General features: G+C 35.2%; 1 pseudogene; it reads left to right on the top strand.

Annotated features, from left to right (window-relative positions):
* The window catches only part of LOC126500111 (putative heat shock protein HSP 90-beta-3), a 46,452-nt pseudogene extending 37,613 nt beyond the window's left edge, over window positions 1-8,839 (top strand).
* The last annotated feature ends 6,716 nt before the right edge of the window (window positions 8,840-15,555 follow it).

The following is a 15,555-nucleotide window of genomic DNA, read 5'->3' as shown; positions in this document are numbered from 1 at the left end:
TTAGGTTCACCAGGTATACACTCCGTGACCTTTATTTATGGCTAGAAACCAATTATGAGTGAATACATCCCATGTTCATCTTTTTGGGTCTGGGTTACCTCGCTCAGGATAGTGTTTTCTATTTCCATCCATTTGCATGCAAAATTCGAGAAGTCATTGTTTTTTACCGCAGCATAATACTCTAATGTGTATATATTCCACACTTTCTTCATCCATTCTTCCATTGAAGGGCATCTAGGTTGTTTCCAGGTTCTGGCTATTACAAATAATGCTGCTATGAACATAGTTGAACAAATGCTTTTGTCATATGATAGGGCATCTCTTGGGTATATTCCCAAGAGTGGTATTGCTGGGTCCAGGGGTAGGTTGATCCCGAATTTCCTGAGAAACCGAAACACTGATTTCCAAAGTGGTTGCACAAGATTGCATTCCCACCAGCAATGGATGAGGGTACCCCTTCCTCCACAGCCTCTCCAGCAAAGGCTATCATCGGTGCTTTTGATTTTAGCCATTCTGAAAACTCAGCCAAAAGATTGTCTAAAGTCTTGCCGTTATTTCTTCAGTGTATAGACAAAAATTATATTCCACTTTATACTTCAGCCATAGATCTTCATTTTAATGATATCCATATTGTGTTTGTTCTAATGTCAGATATTCAAATAACTGAACAATGAAAACTCTAGTGTGGTTTTATAGTCTCCTACAACAATACAGGCTGCAAAATAAGAGGCTGTTTCCCATGTCCGACCATTGGTTTTCCTGTCCAGAAACATTCTTTAGCAATTTATCCATTGTATAAATGTAGTATGCACTATTTTCTATAAACAAACTGTAAGTAGAAAGTTTTTACAGACTAAATCACTTCTTTAGAAGATACAAAATAATTTTCAGTATGTGTCATTTCATAAAATAGTAATTTAGATAGATCTATTTCTTATAGCTATTTCTATTTTTATAGAAAGCAAAGTATTATACTTAGGATTTTCTGTTCATATTTTAATCAGATTTAAATAGAAATTTAATAAATGTCATTTATAAGAAGGATACAATTACTCTGAAACTAAAAAAAATACAAATTTTATTTATCCAGCATTGTATATTGTGAATATTTCAATGTGTAAAACCTCATGTATTTACATTTGCTTTATAAAATAAATCAGAGAAAGAACAATGACATGTAGGATAAAAAAACCGAGTACAGATATATCAGGTCTTCTTAGTTCTCTTACCTAAGTATTTCCTTAGAATATGGTAGTAAAACACCACTTCCTCTTTAATAACATTTAATGCTTAGGTCATAAAAAACAAATAATTTAGCTATACAGACTTTTTAAAAATGAAATCATGTCTGAATAGTCAATATTAAAATAGAATAAGGAATTGGTTAATCTGTAACAAAAATTTAATTTACTTGTTAGTCTTTTCATTATATAATTCATTGTATGTCTCCTTCTAACATGTATAATAAACAGTCCAATGCTTAAAATATAGGGAACACTCACCCACTGCTGATGGAAGTGCAAATTTGTATATCTATCATGACAATAGTATGGCAGTTTCCCAGGAAGATGTGAATTGAGCTACCTCAAGATCCACTTTTTCCATTCGCTGGTATACACCAAAAGAATGCTTCACCTAAGCAAAGGACTTTTGCTTAGTCATATTTATTACTGCTTTCCTCCCAAGATCCTAAAATTGAAAATAACCTGTATGTCCCTCAACAGAAGAGTGGATAAACAAAATAATAGTATATTTACACATAGAGTATTACTCAGCTGTTAAAACAATGACATTGTAAATTTCTAGGTAAATGGAGGGAATTAGAAAAAAAAAAATCATGCTAACTGAGGTAACAAAGACCCAGAAACACAAACATTGTAATATTTACTTATATATGGCTATTAGCCAATAAGTAAATGATAACCAAACCACAATCTGTAGACTAAGAGAAGTTAAGTATACAGGAAAAGACTGAAGGGGAACATATGGCTCTCCCTGGGAGGGAAAATATAGCAGATTTTATGGGTGGACTAGGGACTTGGGGACTGGAATAGAAGGATAAGGTAGGGGGAGGGAAGGCATGTGGGAAAGACAGCAAGAATTGAGAGGTATTATGGGGTGGAGTATGGAAACCTAATAGAGTGGAAACTTCCTAAAAAATATAAAGGTGATCCTAATGAAGTCTCCAAATAATGGGGAAGATAGAGTCCCAACTGGCCATCTCGTTCACCAAATGAAGCTTCCAGTATCAGGAATGAATTACATCCAGTTAAGTTGGTCAAAGCTGTGCTATGGAAATCCCCAAACTCCCTTGGCTGTTACCAAAACAATAGGTAGCTCTTCACAAACAAACAAACAAAAAGCCCCATTGCTAAAAAGGAAGTGGAAGGAATATAAAGGCCAGAGGGTATGGAGAAAACCAGGCAAACAAAGCCCTCTAAATCAACTAAGAAAATCTCACTTTACCTCAGAGACTAGGGCTGCAGGCACAGGACCTGCATAAGTCTGTACCAGGTCATCTACATATATGTTATGTATTTCAGTTTAGTGTTTATTTGGAAGTGAGTGAACGAGTGGGGTTCTGATTTTTATGCTACTCTTTCATTCTTTTCCAGTATTGGTTTGCCTTGTCCAACTTCAATGCGATGGCTTTGTTTTATCTTATTGTATTTTATCCTGCTATGTTTGTTGTTATCTCTTAAATGCCTATTCTTTTCTAATTGAGACAGAAAGAGAGTACATCTGGATTGGAGGAAACGTGGGCAAGAATTGGGAGAAGTATAGGGAGGGAAATCTGTAATTAGAATATATTGCATTAGAAAAGGATCTATTTTTGATACAAGGAGAAAAATAGGAAAGGAAGAAACAGGGTATACAACAGTTTCATTTATAACCAAGCTCTACATAATTGTATAGCCAGTTTCTCTCTTGATAATCAAGGAATTCATTACAAGAGCAATGATATTTACTGAATGTGGTTATTGAATATAAATAACCAGTGCAAGTGAGAAAATAATAAATTAATACAACTATATCAATATTTTATTTCCCACAGTTATGTAAGTTAAGAAGAACAAATTTTTATAGGAAAATGAACAATAAGGGAAGATTTTTTTTCACAATCTTTTTTTATTTTATTTTTATTTATTTATTTATTAAAGATTTCTGTCTTCTCCCCGCCACTGCCTCCCATTTCCCTCCCCCTCCTTTTGATCAAGTCCCCCTCCCCCGATCAAGTCCCCCTCCTCATCAGCTCAAAGAGCAATCAGGGTTCCCTGTCCTATGGGAAGTCCAAGGACCACCCACCTTAATTCAGATCTAGTAAGGTGAGCATCCAAACTGCCTAGGCTCCCACAAAGCCAGTACGTGCAATAGGATCAAAAACCCATTGCCATTGTTCTTGAGTTCTCAGTAGTCCTCATTGTCTGCTATATTCAGCGAGTCCGGTTTTATTCCAGGCTTTTTCATACTCAGCAGTAAAAAACAAGGACTTCTTGAAGTTTGCAGGCAAATGGATGGAAATAGAAAACACTATCCTGAGTGAGGTAAGCCAGACCCAAAAAGAGGAACATGGGATGTACTCACTCATATTTGGTTTCTAGCCAGAAATAAAGTACATTGAGCTTATAATTTGTGATCCTAGAGAAGCTAAATAAGAAGGTGAACCCAAAGAAAAACATATAGGCATCCTCCTGAATATTAATCTTCAGCAGGCGATGAAAGGAGACTGAGACAGAGACCCACAATGGGGCACCGGACTGAAATCTCAAGGTCCAAATCAGGAGCAGAAGGAGAGAGAGCACGAGCAAGGACCGCGAGGGGTGCACCCACACACTGAGACAATGGGAATGTTCTATTGGGAACTCACCAAGGCCAGCTGGCCTGGGTATAAGGGAAGATTTTTATATTGGAAATTTGAAGTCAGTTGAGTAATATATTGTGATTTGAGAAATCAAAGGTAGAGGAGTATTTTCTATACTATGGAGATACAGTGACATGCAGCAATTTGCATTAGTTTGAGAATAACTTCACTGCTCTTAGAACCTTAGAGTTTGAATGAATCCCTAGTTTCCCATCATTCAATCTTAAGAATAAGAAAGTAGGTAACTAGCCAAAACAGTGATTGCTAATGATTTTACTCATATATGTATATGTGTCATGTATTTTATATCCTGCTACTCTTTTCAACAGTAATAACTTAAGTTTTAATAGTTCTCATTCAAAACAAAGTGAAAATAAGGAGAAAATTAAAGATTGCTCAAGAAAAGACTTGCAAAATATGGTGTTATAATGACTGTTAGGCTAAGAGCGGTCTATCGTGTTTCCTACCTTTCTGTTTCTGACAAGAGACTGTTCTTCTGAAAATTAATATTGTCTCTTTATAAATTTTTGACCTTAATAACCCAAAGACTTCCATAAAAAATATTTATCCATAACCTTACAGAGAACATGTTCCATGCTAATATTCAGGGATACCCTGTAGATTCATACTATGGATACCCAGGAATTACCAGAGCAATGTGCTCTACCAACATTATCCAAGGAACTAAAATGGCCTAAAAAGTTATGAGATAATCCTGTGACAGGAGACAGCATATAAATTCTGCATCGAACAAAATCTGATGAAATTTTAATGCAGAATTTTGTGCTGAGCTTCATGAGAAACAGGAATGTTTGAACATAATGTTAATGTTGGTTTCCATTTTTCTGCTTTCTTACTAATTTCTCCAGAAATTATTTTCAATAAACTATTTGTGTAGATGTAAAAAAAAAAAAGAATACAAGAGTCTGCTCCATTTTCAGTGGGATGATTCAAACCCTGTCTACATCAGAATTCCAGGCACAGGAGCACTGACATGTGTTGGTGGTTGTATTTGATGAGTTGCAGCCTTGCTTACAATATCACCTTCCAGGTCTGGTTCTTCTTTCCTGATGAAGAAAGATGTCTATTTATATAAAAGTTTTAATGTTTCAAGCTATTATATATACTATACAATTCACACTAACATTAGACACATTAGACAATCCAGAAAATAAACATTATTCAATAAAACATTACGAATTTAGTTAATCTTTCATTAAAGGGCAGATAAAGACTGATGCTTTCAAAACAACATGATATGGGCAAGAACTAAGTCACTCTTTAGGTACAGAAAGCAATTAATCCTGAAGAGGGGTAGGTAAAATTTCTGAGAACACATCTCTATGGTTTTCACATTTTAATGCAGAGTTGATGCTTGAGAAGTATAAAATTTTATCAAATGAATATAATTTGTAAGTTTTAAAATTGAGTTAACCATTTAAATAATAAACCAAATCTTGCCTTGCAAAATTTTATTTCCTCCTTCTTCCTATTTCTTTGCTCTATATAACCGATGCAATGCAATGCAGTATAATCCAGTATAAGGGAGTCCTTTCAATAATGTACCAGAAGACTGGTTCTACAGATAGAGACTAAACATTGCTTTTACTTTTACATAGCAAAACGTAGTTTATTAATCATTGTGCTAATCAGATAAAACTATCATCTCAAATTAGATTCAATATAAATCTCCACTTATCAGGGGTTCAAAATTAACCTGAACTAATGAATACTCCGTTGCAGATAGTTTAGATTTCCTAAAGTATTACAGAGTTCAGTAGTACTAAATTACGAGAGGATTGGTTCTTATAGCATGTTCTCTATTTCTCCCTAATACTCTGTTGTGCTTATTTCTCTATTTATCTATCCAGACTAAGAATCAACCTTCCTCAATACCCAGAAATACCACTAACATTGAATCCAATAAATACATATTTGGGTATATATGCATATACCCAAAAGATGCTCAATTGTACCACAAGGACATGTGCTCAGCTATGTTCATAGCAGCATCGTTTGTCACAGCCAGACCTAGAAACAACCTACATTCTCCTCAACCAAAGAATGGATACAGAAAATATGGTACATTTACACAATGGAGTACTACGCAGCAGAAAAAAATGACATCTTGAGATTTGTAGGCAAATGGATGGATCTAGAAAATATCATTTTGAGTGAGGTAACCCAGACCCAGAAAGACAATTATGATATGGACTCACTCATAAGTGGCTATTAGACATAAAGAACAAAAAACAGCCTACAATTCACAATCCCAGAGAACCCAGACAGCAATGAGGACCCTAAGAAAGACATACAGGGATCTAATCTACATGGAAGTAGAAAAAGACAAGATCTCCTGAGTAAATTTGGAGCATGGGGAACATGGGAGAGGATAGAAGGAAAGAGGAAAGGAAGGGAGGGGAGTGGAGAAACAATAAAGCTCAATAAAATCAATAAAAAATTAAAAAAAAGAAATCAAATCAAATACTGTATTTACAAATTGCCAATCATAAGGAAAAATCATGCCCTCTTTTATTTTAGAAAGATAATTCTAATTATTATAAATTTTCTTGAGCTATGAAGCAAGTTGATAATTTTATATCAATTTTGGCATCTTTCTATAGCTTAAAAATAATTTTGGACTTTCACAGCCCACCCAGAATTTTTATTTGTTTTCCAATGAAGAATCCAAGATATTGAAGGTCTCATAAATTCCCACAGTGGGGAGAAAAAAAAACCTATCTAATGAAAGAGGAAAGTGGACTTTTAGGACCAATTATTATTAAACGTTTAAAGTTGAATTAGCTATTACATAAAAGTCATAGCTACAGTCTAAGGAATGAAATAGAAAGCAGTTCAGAGTAAATGTAACCGCTTGATAGAATTTCTGAGAAGCAAAAGTCCATCATTTCCAGATTAGACTTTGTGAAATATGAGACTTTGAAACATTTTCTCAAATGAGTGTGACTAAGTCAGGCCAAGGAATGTGTAGAGGTGGGGAACTATTGTAGGTGTGTAGGGCAGACAAGTGTGCCAACTGCACAATTGCTTTTTACCTCACCATGGATGGACCTTTTAATTGTGACTTTCAAAGTTCAGGGAAATAATGAGGAAGGTTAACAGGCAGCTGAAACAGGACATGCAAAGGAAAATGTTTTTTGTATATTGTATTCAAAGGTAGCCTAGGTTTTCATTTTCTTAAATAACATTTATTTCCATTGGTGTCTCTATTGCATGATTGGCTTCTTGGGATCCTATTTTCTTTGGATATATACTTTGCTCAACCTAGATGTAGTAGGGAGGGCCTTGGACTTTTCACAGGGTGGCTTGCATTGGCTTCTCTTAGGATTGGAGGGGGTGGGGAGGGAGAGTCTGTGGAGGGAGCTGGAGGTAAGTGGGAAGAGGGGAGGGAATAGGAATTTGGATTGATATTTTTAAGTAATAAAATAATAATAATAATGAAACATTTATTTCTTTATCACATTTTCATATAAATGTGCTTTTGTCATCTAAAGCCTTTCTAATTACCTTTTCTGTCTCTTTTTAAAGATGAAGATAGCCAGGATTAAGATAAAGGGAACATTATTGAGGAATCTGATTTGTTTGTTTTTAATTTTAATGGAATAAGACAATGTTATCTTTTATTTATGACTTTTCAAAGATTTAACCACCTCCTTTTGGATGTATAAGCAAAGGTACCAATTATTTTTGCTTAAAATTAATCCTCACCAGCAGGTAAAAAAACTGACATATTTAATTGGAATATTAGTACCTTACCTTGGCTGTTATACGACTTGAGGAAAAATATTTTCACTTACTTTCATGAGTCACCTTCACATCTGGATATAAATTTTTATAAGACAATTTCGGTAAAACAAAAGCTTGTCCTCATTGTTTTATTATAATTAGCAGCAACTTTGGAAGCCCACCTGATAGTCTAGAAGTGTTTCTTCTTATTATATTTCATTTTAAAATAGATAAGATTTCAAAAATTAAAAACGAATTAATAGCCGGGCGGTGGTGGCGCACGCCTTTAATCCCAGCACTCGGGATGCAGAGGCAGGCAGTTCTCTGGGAGTTCGAGGCCAGCCTGGTCTACAAGAGCTAGTTCCGGGACAGGCACCAAAAAAGCTACAGAGAAACCCTGTCTCAAAAAAAACAAACAAAAAAAAACGAATTAATTATTACTATTAGTAATATATTACACACATATAAAGCTGTACTTTATTTGAGTTTAAAAACATAATAGGAAGTTGTATTTAAAAATATTATTAAAATATTTCCATCTATCAAAGAGCAGGCAGCCAACTCTGCCTTTGTGGAATGTGTGCAGAAGTAGGGCTATGAGGTGGTGTACACAACTGAGCCTATTGACGAGTACTGCGTGCAGCAGCTCAAGGAGTTTGATGGAAAGAGCCCTGATCTCGGTGACTAAGGAAGGCCTGGAGCTGCCAGAGGATGAAGAAGAGAAGAAGAAGATGGAGGAAAGCAAGGCAAAGTTTGAGAATCTCTGCAAGCTCATGAAGGAGATTTCGGATAAGAAGATTGAGAAGGTGACATCTCCAATAGTCTTCACCCTGCTGCACCGTGACAAGCACCTATGACTGGACAGCCAATATGGAGAAGACCATGAAGGCCTGGGCACTTCGAGACAACTCTAAAATGGATTACTTGAGGGCCAAAAAGCATCTAGAGATCAACCATCACCATCCCATTATGGAGACCCTGAGGCAGACAAGAATGACAAAGCTGCTAAGGACTTGGTGGTGCTGATGCTTGCAACTGCTCTGCTCTCCTCTGGCTCCTCACTTGCGGATCCACAGACCCATTCCAACTGCATCTACCACATGATCAAACTAGACCTGGGGCGTTGATGAAGATGAAGTGACTGCAGAGGAGACCAGTGCTGCCGTTGCTGATGAGATCCCCCGACTTGAGGGTGATGAGGATGCCTCCTGTATGGAAGAAGTATATTAGAGATGCCCTGGGAAGACCATGTCCTCTGTACAGTTTCCCCATGCTCCCCCAACAGCCTTGACTGGCCCTGACCTACCTGACTCTCTCTGCTCATGCTATAGGATTTCTTATTTTGTCTTTGTGCCTTAAGGAAGGAAAATCCCCTCTCACAGAATTGCAGGGTTGGATATTGTGTACTGTGGGGTTTTTTTTTGTTTGTTTGTTTTATTTTGTTCTGAAATTAAAAGTATGCAAAATAAAGAAGATGCAGTTTTATACAAAGAATATTTCCATTTAACTAACAAGATGATGTTTTGCTAAATGATACAAATTAGATATGGGAAAGCTTCTTATAAAAGATTTAGACAGATATTTATTAAGTGACATAGTAAATGAATATCTATGGTCATGAAATCTTTAATATCTCTGAATAAATCTATTAGGATGTGATATCAGAAAAGCCAAGATTGCCCTAGTAAAAGAGAACACATTTTAGCATTTCTACAATGCATTGAACACTTATTAGAAACAGAGTTCAGAGAGAAGTTCCTAGGAAGCTAAGATTTTGAACATTTGAGGGAGTGGTTGTTAAATCACACCCTTGTGAGTGTTAAAATTCCTTCTCATTCTAAAGCTTCCCATAATTCTGTGATTCTGTAATTTAGCCTACAAAATCTGTCTCCAAAGAAAATCACAGCTTCCATTCAGAGAATACCACAATGCTGTGCTTCTGTCTTTTGGGTGGACCATTATTTATTTTTATAGCTTTCTTTGGATGGTCCCATACAGGAGGGGCAGATACACAAATATTTTTCTTCTATTATCAGTTCTTATACTGTGCAAGCTTGGAATTCGTTGCATTGGAAATCACTGGCTTCACCCTGACTCAAGCAAATTTATCTTGGACTGAGATTGATAAATAAAATAAGAAGTAAAAAATTTCCAATCATTTGAAAACTATTTTTCCTTTGCTTTTCAGACATTTTTCACAAACCATGATCTGAATTGGTTTCTTTCTTTCTTGTATGTATTAAAGAGGTCATCAAAGTCTTTATTCTTTTGTTCTAGATTTCACATTTTAAAGATACAGCTAAAATCAAAGGAAAGTTTACAGACCAAAGTATGTGGCATCTGCTCTAATGAGAAGTTCATTTATTTTTCAAATCAAAGGAGAATAGTCAATTTGCAAAATCATAAAGTTTGGAAGTAATATTTAAAATTATAATTAACCTTTGAATTATCCTTCATAATTCCTATTCTTGAATAAAATAAGTGCAAAAAATCACTAAGGATTGGAAAAAAATTGTTGGTATAAACATATATTTTATATCAATATGTTATAAGTGTAGTTACAGGTATATAACTAGGTATAGATATAGATACATAGATTATAGTTGGAATACACCAAAAATACTATATAGATTTGGAGACATAAAATGCATATATATGCTATTTTATGTATTATAATATACAAATAAGTGTATTATTTCTAGTGTGGATTTCCAATGAGTAAATTAAACCATATAGATTGCCAGTAAAATGTACTACTCCACGGGTTTGAAATAATTTTATGAATAACCATTTATAAAGCCTAAAAATTAAATGAATTTGCCATAAGATCAGTGAAGTTGCCATAAGATCCGTGATGTTCTCATCTTGAGGTTGCTTTATTTTAGAACTGGGAAATTTTGCAAGTATGTTCAAGAAAATATCTAAATAAATTGCTTTCATATTTCACATTATGGCAAGAAACATAGCAATAAATACATTTTTCTAGAGGCCCCTCACTTGTTTTATTTATATTGATAGTTTATAATCATTTGATCAAATCATTAATACATGCATAAATTAGAACAAAACAATTCCCATGATAAGGTAACAACTGGTACATACTCTATTGCTGAGTTCACATTATTGAACATTTTTATGCACATCTGACAAATTTTCAACACAATTTCTTCTATATAATTTTTATTTTTAATAGCAAAAATATTTAAATAACATAGTTGCATCATTTTTCTAGTTCCCTTTCCTTGCTTAAACGTCTCCCGTGTACTTCTTCTCAGAATCTCAAATTCACAAGCTCTTTCACTTTAATTGTTAAATATTTATGTACGCACAGACACACAAACACACACCCTATGTAACATGCTCAGTCCATTTTATGTTACTTGTTGGTATATTTTCTGGGCTCATTATTTGGTACTGTATAACCAACTAGTGTGCTCTTACCTGAGGAAGATTATTTCTCTTGCTATCAGCATTTCTTGGTTGTCTGTAATTCTTGTCTAAACTTGAAGTTTTATGAACTTCTCTTTTTTCTACATAAGCATGTTCCTTGGTTTTGTCCTTGGTTAGGTCATGTTTAGGCAGCCATGTTGGTGAGATTCCATGAATGTAGATTCTTTGACATTTCTAGGAGACTAAATCTCACAACAAGCTTCTTGCTTTTTTGACTCTGAGAGTCTTTCCCCCTATTCCTTCAACCCTATTCCTTCACTCCCGAGTCTTAGTTACACCAACTGTGTTGTTGATGTGTCAGCTGGGACTGTACTTCTCAAATATGTGTATTTTACTATTCGATGTGGAAATCCTTGTGAAAGTTTTGAACCCTATGTCATAAAAATTTACTTGAAGGTATTAATTCTGGTCAGTCTTGGTTTAGTTGATTATTTCATTTGAATAAGACCACATTAACTTATAGTGCGGGACAATTCTCTCAATTATGTTTTAAATAAATGCTGACTGGCCAGTAGTCATACAGGTAGGACAACCAGACAGGAAGTAGAGGCTGGGCAATGAGAACAGGAGAATTCTAGGAAGAAGCAACCTATTTCCACAGTCCTGCCCAGATCACAGAAGAAGCAAGATGTGATCTACCCAGCTGAAAAAGGTACCGAGTCATGTGGCTAACACAGATAAGAATAATGGGTTAATATAAGTTATAAGAGCTAATACAAATTTGGACCTTGGGATTTCAGTCTGGGCCGCGAGGGGTGCCCCCACATACTGAGACAATGGGGATGTTCTATCGGGAACTCACCAAGGCCAGCTGGCCTGAGTTTGAAAAAGCATGGGATAAAACCGGTCTTGCTGAACATAGTGGACAATGAGGACTGCTGAGAAGTCAAGATCAATGACACTGGGTTTTGATCATACTGCATGTACTGGCTTTGTAGGAGCTTAGGCTGTTTGGATGCTCACCTTACTAGACCTGGAAGAAGATGGGAGGTCCTTGGACTTCCCACAAGGTAGGGAACCCGGACTGCTCTTCGGGCTGATGAGGGTGGAGGACTTGATTGGGGGAGAGGGAGGGATATGGGAGGCGGTGGAGAGGAAGAGACAGAAATCTTTAATAAATAAATAAATAAATAAATAAATAAATAAATAAATAAATAAATAAATAAAAGTGATGATAAACAAAGTCTTTGGTAGCTGAGTGTATAATCTCTTTCTATGCATGTCTCAGTTCACAGCATTTAGGGTTAGAAGTGGAGTTTTCTCTAAATTTCATCAGTGCTTGCTTAACTCCTCCTTCTTTTGTTAAATAAAAAGCCACTTCAATGTCAAAAAAAAAGAGCTAATACAAAGCCTGAGTTAATGGGCCAATCAGTTTATAACTTACAGAGACCCCTGTGTGATTTTCTTTGAGATTTGCCGGCTGTGGGAACTGGGCAGGACAGAAACCCCAATGAGCAGGCCCTCATGTTACAATCTTACAACCCTAAAAATGTTTTAGAAATATCATTATACTGCTTCCTCGTATGACACACAAATACACAATTTTAACATCCAGAAATAATATTTTTGCACATCTTGTAGTCATACTGAAGCCCTATTCTGGTGACAGGACCCAAAATTCCTTCACTATGTAAACCCTGCTCCTTTTCTGTGTATTTTTTTGGCTAGTGTGGCTACCCAGTCAGGGTAATTGTTTTGGTCAAATAGACTTCCTTTCACGGTGACTGAAAATCCATGAAGATAGGCAGTATTCCTCTTCTTCCTGTTGGTCAGGCATCAATTTGGAAAAGTCTCCCTGGGTTTCCTACCGAATTGAGCATCACTGTGGTTTTCCTGTCACAGTCAGTGAGCATCAGCTAAGGATCAGCATGCATGAACTCTCAAAATCAATTCAGACTGTTTTGTATCCAAACCACTTTCCATCATCTTAGAATATCTTCTTCACATAGGACATGACTGTTAAGGCACAGAAAGCAGACCATTAGGGAGAAACTCAGCAGGTTCTATGTGAGCAGGTGTGCTGTTTAGTCACTTCTGATGGGCTGTGGTTCCTGATTCAGCATGATCTATGTGCATAGCTTGATACATTGCAAATACTGAAACTTAAGTAGGTAACTTTCCTTAATGCACTAGCACTGACCAGAGTCATTTTCAGAATGTAAAATTCTCTTACAGATGTTCCTGATTTAGAGTTAATACAGAAAAAAAAGTTGGCTTCCCTGAAGCTATTTGGAATCCAAGAATTTTATAGAAAAAGTCCAAGGTTATCTCTCTCTCCTTATTACTTATAATTCCTTTCTCATCCCTGCCCTCCTTCTTTTCCCTGATCTCACTTTCATACTCACAGGATTCCTTTACTTCCCTCAGGGGAACTGTATGATGAAATCATTTCTGTGGTTTCTTAAAAATTTAACTATTGATTTTTCTGCACTTTCTTCTATACAGAGGTATGAATTCATACTTTTATTATTACCTTAATAATGCTAATCTAAGTCACTTTGCATTTTTCACACACCCCCTGATGTTACAATTCTAGAATATGAACCGGTTGTTGATTTTTCATTTTCTTTGAAATATTTCAAGTAGTTCTTTTGCTCATCAGCAGGAGCTAACTCTATGTGAGGACTTTGGTGATCTGATACAATTTTAAACAAAATGTATATAAAATATTAGGGTGGAGGCTGGAGATTCCTGAGTACAGATGGTCCAGATTTGTAATGTGTTTCTATACTAAAGAAAAATCACAATACTATAGAAAATATACTTCAAATTATAATCATTACTTTTTGAGAATGTGTTGGGCAGCAAAATACTTTTTTAGGATTGTTAACTCGGCTGGGTCATCCAAGCAAGGATGAGTGTAAATAGCCTGAATTCTACAGCAATCTGTAAAGTTAGTATGCTAATAAGATGTTTTAACATACAATGATATTGTGATTTGGGTTGACAATTGGATTAACTGAATATGATCTTATCAAACCAAGAAAGAACGGAAATATTAGGAACAATAATGCTGGTATGATCTGCATAATTCATTTCTTGATTAAGAATGTTGTGTTTTTGTCAACATTCAGCTAATGTTTTATTTGATCCTTTCTCATCTATTTTTTATATAAAATGACATAAAATGGATTTTTATTCTTCCATGAATCATGTTTTGTATTAACATCACTGCTTTCAAAAACCCTTCCATCTTATTTCAGTGCAGTTGGACTGCACTGTATCTAAACAGTCTTTTTAAAGCTAGAATAAACCCTATAGATAAATTAATGTAATTTGGCCAAAATAGTTTCATGATTATGTCCCACATATCCAACTTAATGGAACCCTTTGTTCATAATTACATTTTTGAGTGTTATCAGTGTCAAATTTGTAAATTTTTTAGAAAAACAAAATGTTAATTGCCTTTACTTTTAGTTTCAATACTTCTACAGGTCTTGCACCATGTTCCTAACTACATTTCTTCATAAAACCACTCTTTCAGGAAATGAAACCATACTGCCTGGAATTAACATGGGATGTTTTCTAGTTATACTATGTTTTAAAGTTTTAAATTGATTATAACATTATAAGAATTATAGTATGCCATGTAGTGTTTCAGTAATGAATCCATCGTGTAGTGCTTGAAATGAGTTACATAGACATGTCTGCTTAGGCATTTCTTCTAGTCTCTGAAACTATGCTGTATGTTGCTACTAAAATCTCCTTTTGTGCAACAAGATGAGAAAATATATCACCACGCTTAATATCCATTGGTCAGGTTTCCTTCATCCCTCTCTTATGTCTCCCTCTGCTGTCACAGCCCTTTGGAAACCACAATTCTACTTCCAGTTCCTGTGAGGTCAATTTTTAAATTCTTTAATCTTGCATAATTGGCTAGAGTAGGCTAGTTTTAAATCTTTAGTTTGAATATAAAGTCCAAGGTTCATGAATTTTCACTATTTTTTAACATCATAATTTTAGATACTGAAGTGATAGTTACTTTCATATTGTTCCTGGTACCCAGGGATTTTTTTTTGGGTTTTCTGCTCTTCCATAGTTATATATACAAATGTGAAAAATGATGTAAGTGGAAATGCAAATCAAAATGACAGTTGCCATCTTACACCTGTCAGAATGGCCAAGATAAAAAAAAAAAAAAAAAGTAATGGCAGCCTGTGTTGGAGAGGATGTAGATTAAAGAGAACACTACTCCACTGCTGGTATGAGTGAAAACTTGTAAAGCCACTTTGGAACTCTGTATGGAAACTTTTCAGAAAATAGGAAATCAATTTATCTCAAGATCCAACAAAGCCACTCTTGGGCATATACCCAAAGATGTGTAACCATACCACAAAGACACTTGTTCAACTATGTTCATAACAACATTATTCATAATAACTAGAACTTGGAAACAGCTTAAATGCCCCTCAATTAGAGAATGAATAAAGAAAATTGGTATATCTACACAATGGAATATTACTCAGCAGAAAAACAAAAACAATGATATCATGAAA

The sequence above is a fragment of the Alexandromys fortis genome, unplaced genomic scaffold, assembly GCF_014885135.2.
Source record: "Alexandromys fortis isolate MF-2015 unplaced genomic scaffold, M_Fortis_MF-2015_v1.1 scaffold_38, whole genome shotgun sequence".
NCBI lineage: Eukaryota > Metazoa > Chordata > Mammalia > Rodentia > Cricetidae > Alexandromys > Alexandromys fortis.
The sequence above is the reverse complement of the archived record's forward strand: the minus strand, read 5'-3'. Positions and strand labels throughout refer to the sequence as shown.